Raw genomic sequence first — 7044 nt, 5'->3', positions numbered from 1 at the left:
TTAGGAGCAAAGTTGCATTTAAATGAGCACTTGGTTTCTCGTGTCACACTGCTCGGGAACCTACATTTCCTCACTCCTCGTGTGTGCACCTTGCTCCTTTATTCCAGCACTGATGAATGCAAAAACGGCAGCCATCTTGCATCTGGAATACCTATATTAACTATTCAAAGAGGGCTCTTTCCTGTATCTCCTATACAATCCAAGATTGTAGATCCAACAATGTATACCTCAATGGCAGAAAAGCTGATTGTCTGCTATGCGTTTTTGCATACAGAAGTCTCCTGCTCCCCCCTTGTCATATACTTTGACACCCACTCCATAAAATCAGTTGAACCACCAAGGAACCTAGGGTTATATTTTTTCAGAGCTTTGACTGATTTCACCAACACTGCCCATCACCTCATGCAGTATGAAGTACACACTAACACTTCAAATGAAGCTCCTTGATACGAGTTGATGGTACACTTTAAGAACTTTCATTATTTATATAATAATTGAGGGGGTGGCAGAGGTACTGGAAGAATCACCAGAGAGATCCTCTGACATGCCCTGCTCCTCTTTGTTCCATGATCCTGCTGTGGCACACTTTCTCTCTTCCGTCGTTCTCCGCATCACCTGTGCGGGACGTGCTGGTGTGCAGGGTAGCGTGAAAGGGGACAGCGCTCCGCACATCGCCTTGGGTACAATAAGGAAGTTAATAGTCATTTAGCTTCAGTGGAGCCTTCATGTTCCTTTGTGACCATCTGTGATCTTCAGGCACTTCAGCTGTTCCGCAGGAGGATCCTCCGCTTCTTTTATAGAGGAAAGATGATGTTATTTCCCTCATGAGTCTCACACTCTTCATGAGCTACTGTTCATGTGGTTCATTGTCAATAGGTCGTATCTCTGCTGGTTGTTATGCTGGGTGATCTTGTGCTTTACTAAGCTGACTGTCGCTTTGTTTGTGTGTTTCCATCTTGTCTCATCATTAATATTGCCACTCTTTAGACGTTCCAAGGCTTTCCATCTTCTGTAATCACATAGCCAGTGACCATCTTCTCCACACACACAGGTCTCTTGTAGTTCAATTTGATCTTTACATCCCCAGATTGTATGGTGGGGGTGACTGTGGCAATACATGCGTTGTACCTCTTTTTTCTCTTTGCCTGTTTTTTGTTAGCTTTGTTTCTAATCTCTAGATATAGTCCATGTGGTCTATCTTTCTGGCTGTTGTAAAAAGTGAGTTGGACCCTATTGTCCGTAACTAATTCGGAAGGGCATCCCTCTCTCCTGGATATGTATTCCGTAAACTCAATAATGGGTCGGGTAGTGGTATCTGGCACGAATTTCAGCGCAATCCACTTGGATATATAGTCCATGGCCACAACACCGTACTTGCTATCGTCATCGATTCTATCCAGTGTGCCTATGAAATCTAGCCCTACTCTTTCAATCCTTCTCAGTGGCCCATGCCTGGTGTACAGTTTCTTGTCACTAATGGCAAGGTTGTGGCACTTATTGTCTGCTAAGTCCATTTCGGTGTCCATACCATGCCACGAGTAGCCTTCCCTTATTCTCTTAGCATAGCTCCGAGAAGATCTTCATGAGCCTTTGATGCAATTTCTCATGCCATGGGTGGGATTAATCTGTCGGTGTGCATGACGAATTTCCCTTGGCCTGTAGATGCCTTTCATCAGGCCATTGGGAGGTCGAGAAGGTCCGGATCATTTCCATGTCAGGATCTTCCTCGTCCTGATGCCTCCGTGCATTTTCACTAATGTCTATGTACCATTCTTCTCAGAGAGCCTGTAGAGAGGCTCCTATCCACTCATGGTTGAGGAAGACTGCGTTGCTGACTGCATTTGTAATGGGCAGCCGTGATATGCAATCGACTTGTCTATTTTTCCATTCGGAGATATGTTCCACTTCAAAAGAGTGTTCCTGCATCGTGCCAGCGAGTATAGCTAATCTTGGATTTGAGGGTTTCTGGCCTCCTGGTTGCAAGATGTTGACAAACGGATTGTGGTCAGTAAGCAACATTTCCTCCCCTAAAGGTATCCGAGATGCTTCGCTGATCACATGCAGGCCAGCATCTCACTTCCAGTGACAGAATAGTTACATTTGGATTTCGTGACAGACTTTGGGGACACGCTTGCACAACAAAAAGGTCAGGAAGAACATATTATGGCTTTTGCCTCAATGAGATAGAAGCTGACGTCCACTGTGACCATCGATTCAAAGTTTTGTGTTGATGGCTTAATGCACAGTGAACAGCCATTATTTCGTGCTTGGCCAGTTAAAATGAGCTCTGGCATTTGTCAGTCCAGTTGAAGGGCACCCCATTTTTGGAGCCAGCGCTCCTTCGGTTTTGTTTTGCTTGAGGCATTTCCCAAAACTTGGAATAGTATTCATGCAGCCCCATGAGTGACTTACGTTGATCCTTGTTGCTGGGAGCTGCTACTTGTCTGATCACCGATACCAGGTCTTCTTTCGTTCTTATGCCCTCACTGGATATTGTATACCCCAAGTACTCATTCATTGGTACCCAAAGACAGCTTTTCTCATAGTGCAATTGTTTCACCAAATAGCAGGACATCATCCTGAAAGTAGATTACATTGTTGACGTTCTTTAGGATGGTTCTAGTTGTAATGAGGTAAATTACTTTGTGGTAATTGACTTTGTCAAAATTACTGTGAATTTTCTTTCCAATTTATTTTTAATGGGGAGTCCCCAGCTCCAAACTCCCACTATCGCCCCCAGTGCCCTACAGCCCTTAACCCTTAATTACATCTATAGAATTATTTCCCCACTAAGTAATTCTAACAAAGTAAATTACCTCACAGTAGTTTACTTAGTTTAAACGAAGTACTTTTTTTTGACACCGGAAGCCAGAAGGTGTCGGAAGGCGGCCGTTGTAGGCGGTGCAGCCTGACGCAGCCTTCTCCCAGTGTAGGTTGCCTTCCTCTAACGTCGCGCAGCGTGGAGGAGTGAAATCGAGAAAAGACGCGACCGAGCTCTGCCATGAGGCTGGGGGTTCTGCAGGACGGCACAAATGACCTAAAGGACGGTGAGGTTTACTACTGGCCACATCCTCGGCATCTTGTGAACCCGTAGTCACCATTTCTCAACCCCCATTGTGATTTTCCACTTCTGCCGGCTTCAGCAGTAGTGCCGGTGTTGGTGAACTGCACGACCGCCTGAGTCACTTGAGCTCTGCAAGGGTTCTAGGTCAAAGTTTCGAATGCAAAGGATCGAATGACCAAAGGATTGAATCAAAAGGACCGAAAACCAAAGGGTCGAACTTATTTATTGATTTATTTTTTTAACCCTTTTTGTGGTATAAACCACTTTTTTTTCCTAAACGGAAACCCCCAAAAAAAAAAAGAAAAACAAAAATCGACTCTTTTGTTGTAGGTCAAATTGACTCTCACCTTTGGCATTCGATCCTTTTGAATTTGGTACTTTAACTGGACACCCTCTGCAAGCCGTACTTAGGGGGCTTGCCTCTGCCCTATGTTCGCACGATCCTCTTAGAGAGAGCCCTGTACAGCCTCTTGTTGCCTTTTGCTACGGATGTTAAGTGCCTCTACTTGTTTTATCTGCTTTCCTGGCATTATGTCGCACACTATGCCCATTACCCCTGAAAATGCCTCTGGACACATGGCAATGACTGCCTGTTTACAGCATGATGTTGCGGGCAGGGTTGATTTCTCCCCACAATCACGCTCCCGGGGCAGCTACAGAAGCGGCAGCCGCATATCTGAAGTTTTGGATTTCAGCACCAAAAGGAGACAGAAACTCCTGTGGGATGCAATGACCCACTAGGCTCTGCCCAGCGACATCAATGTGTGCTGTTTTCACCAGAAACAACAGAATGGCCGCAAAAAGCCCTTTGCGTGCTAAACCGCTGAAGAATTGCGCAGTAAAACTGGAAAAGTTGACTGCCAATCTACTTTGCCTGTGTCAGTGGTAGAACAGGAGACCACACTGCCAAAACCTGTGATTTGGGCTGCCCACAGAGGGAAATGGAACTACCTGAAAAGGCAGTGCTTCATTGCAAGGAAACCCAGAAGTGCCCCTGAAATCCGTTTTTCCTTGGCGTTGAAATTGCAAAATAATGGTCCCCAAACATCAGAAAAGAGACAACATCCTTGTTGGGTGTTAACCATCACCTTATTTAAGGAATCCACATAAGCCCACAATGTCAGGAGAAGCAGATTTCATCACAAGAATATCCACATTAAAAAAGGTGCTTGCCTGGGAAAATCTGTCAGATATGGGCGCATTACCATTGGCCGCCGGTATCAAAGCTGCCATTAACTTACACTGGGAGTTTAAACTTGTACATTAAAATCAAATTGTGGAAAAGAAGTGACTTGCCATCAAAAGCAATATAGGTTGCCACTATTCAATCTCTATGTTGTAAAAAGACTGGAATTAGAGATCTGTGTGTCTATTTTTGAAAATGTAAAGTTTATTTTAGCAAGGACAATTTTAAACAAAGTGTGTTAAAGTAACCTCTGATGCCAGCGACAGAACTTCAAAGGCAAATTCCACAGTGTGCCCCAAACAAAGGTGCCTTCCTTTTGCTCTCTGCTCCAGGAACTCTCAGTCAGATGCTAATGGAAGGGGAGGAGATTTTGCTGTGCTTCTCTGGGGAGAGAAAATAGACTTCCTGGACTGAAAGGGTATGCAAATTCAAGTGTCAACAGAAACCCCAGGCAGCAGGAAGAGAGGCCTGGATTGCTCTTGGCCCAGCAAAACTTTGGGGGTGGGCCAGACAAATATGTGTATCCTTAAACCACAAGAAAGTATCTTTTTGAAAAAGACTCACAGAGAGCTGCGTAAAATTGTAAAAATCTGTAAAATAAAGTGTTGTTAACATGAAAATCCTGGTCACATTTTGAAACTACTCAGGACTCTGTGCTATGTTCAGGGACATGACTACGGAATGTGTGATTTTGTAGCAATTGTGATGATGCTAGAAATATGAAACTTAACAGGATTATGCCCAGATGTCATGCTCATATATTTTTAAAAATGTGGACATATCTGACCTTGGGTACCCAACCAAAAGCACAAAAAAACTGTCAAATCTGAACTTAAGCTCTCACGAGATGGAATTCGGACGGATACTTGCTCCACTAAATCTGTGATGTAAATATGTTATTGCTAGCAAGTTGGTAATATTGTAAATATGCTTTATATGAAAAATAGATCTACTGTGCAGAAACAAAGGGGAGGTCCTCCCTGGATTGTAAAATACAGCATCATCAAGACACCAGATTTCCTTCTCAAATCAGGGGAGAGGACAGACCCTAACCAATAGGATTCCTAGAGGGTGTGCCTTGTATAACTCAGCCTACCCACCACTTTGGGAAATACATAAATAGAGACAGCTTAGGACCTAGAAGGACACAGACATTCACCCATCAACTGATTGCTGGCGAAGCGCTTTGCAAGAAAAATCCATATCCAAGGCTCCAGAACTTTGAAAGCAGAGAGGTCCAATTCCAAAGCTGAACCCTTCTCAGCTGGCCTTTTAAAATCCTGAAACCAGATTTTACCCCAGATCACCAAGGAGCACCAAAAAGAACAGCCTGGCTGTGCTGTTTCTGCTTTCTTGCTAAGAATTCTTTCTAGAATCCAGAGATCCGAACCAGTAGAGCAGAGCTGTAACCAGATAGCTGTGAACCAGAACCAACCCATCAGATCCAGTCCAGAGTGCCGTGCAGTGTCCAGAGTTCCATGCTGGCTGCAGAACCCGAGCACCCTGAATTCCGTCCGGTGGGCTAGCAGAATTCCAGTCCAGAAATCTTTGACCAGATCCCTGACGGGCCCATTCCAAACAGGAGTAGTGAGTATCTATAGCATAGAATTGTCACTAGCAAGTATCTTATCCTTAAGTAATCCTATCCAAACCCATTCTATCATATCCAGAACTGCATTGTAGAACCTCTCTTGCTTTCCTGAATCTTTCTTTCATCCCTATAGTCCTTTGAAAATTTTAGTGTTAAAATCATCTTTGCGCTATTATATTTGCTGAAGAAAGACAAGCGTCTCAGCAGTTAGAAACCATCCGGAGACGTTGCTGGATTGGTGGCTGTGCTGTTGTGTAGCTTGTGGCTTCATAGACTCCCTAGTGTAAAGAAAATGTTGTGTGTAGATTCAAAAGCGCATCTTTCATTTGAAAATTTTGGCTCTTTCTGAGAAAAACCAACCTCTACTAAAACCTCTGTAACTTCCGTACTGTGTATGCTAGAAACAAAATTTAAGTGTTTTTCCATTCCAACACCTTCTAGTTTTCTAGTTTCTAGCTTCTCGCGCGCTGAAAAGGTTTCCGCGAATTTTTCGTTTGGCTCAATTTCATCACACTTAAAACAGCTGTTCTTTGCATCCGACCTCAGACTTAAGTTTTCCATCTGCTAGTGACTCAATAATCATTGCTAGTGTTGATCTGATAACATACAAAGCGGCTCCCACTAGTTTTGAATCCAATTTAGTTAATTCAATCTATTTTTCTGTGTTTTTAACCATTCATTCAAAGCTACATTCAAAAGCATTTGACCTGTTTGCAATCATTCCTGTTTCTCTCTGAGTTTGCTGGGGGAAATTGGGATTGAACTGTATGTGTTGAATTCTGTATTTCCTGAAACCTGTGTTCTCTCCTTCCATCTCTTTATCTTGCATATTGGGGGGTATTGAGTAGTGTGCAGGTGGAAAGAGTGACATTGCATTTGACTGAACAGACACAAAGTTTTATTCTATGCTGCATTATTTTTCCTATCCATACTCCTTCTGATTAAAGAGATTGTTGATTGTAACATCAGCCCATTGGTGATCCTTGTATAAATATTAAATAGTGTGATATCTATATATTGTGAAATCCATAAAATACATTTTTTAACTTTGCAAAACAGCCTGTTCCCTGGTTCAGTGAGACCAGGGGGGATTCAAAGAGAGGAGCGTGATATAAGGGTACATCATTCAGAAATAAAAGAACTTATAGGCAAACATATATAATTAAGGGTTTCAATTGTGCATCCCACGCTAGGCATTGACTT

The sequence above is a fragment of the Ambystoma mexicanum genome, chromosome 13, assembly GCF_040938575.1.
Source record: "Ambystoma mexicanum isolate Mex_15411 chromosome 13, UKY_AmexF1_1, whole genome shotgun sequence".
Classification (NCBI taxonomy): domain Eukaryota; kingdom Metazoa; phylum Chordata; class Amphibia; order Caudata; family Ambystomatidae; genus Ambystoma; species Ambystoma mexicanum.
Note: the sequence above shows the minus strand (reverse complement) of the source record.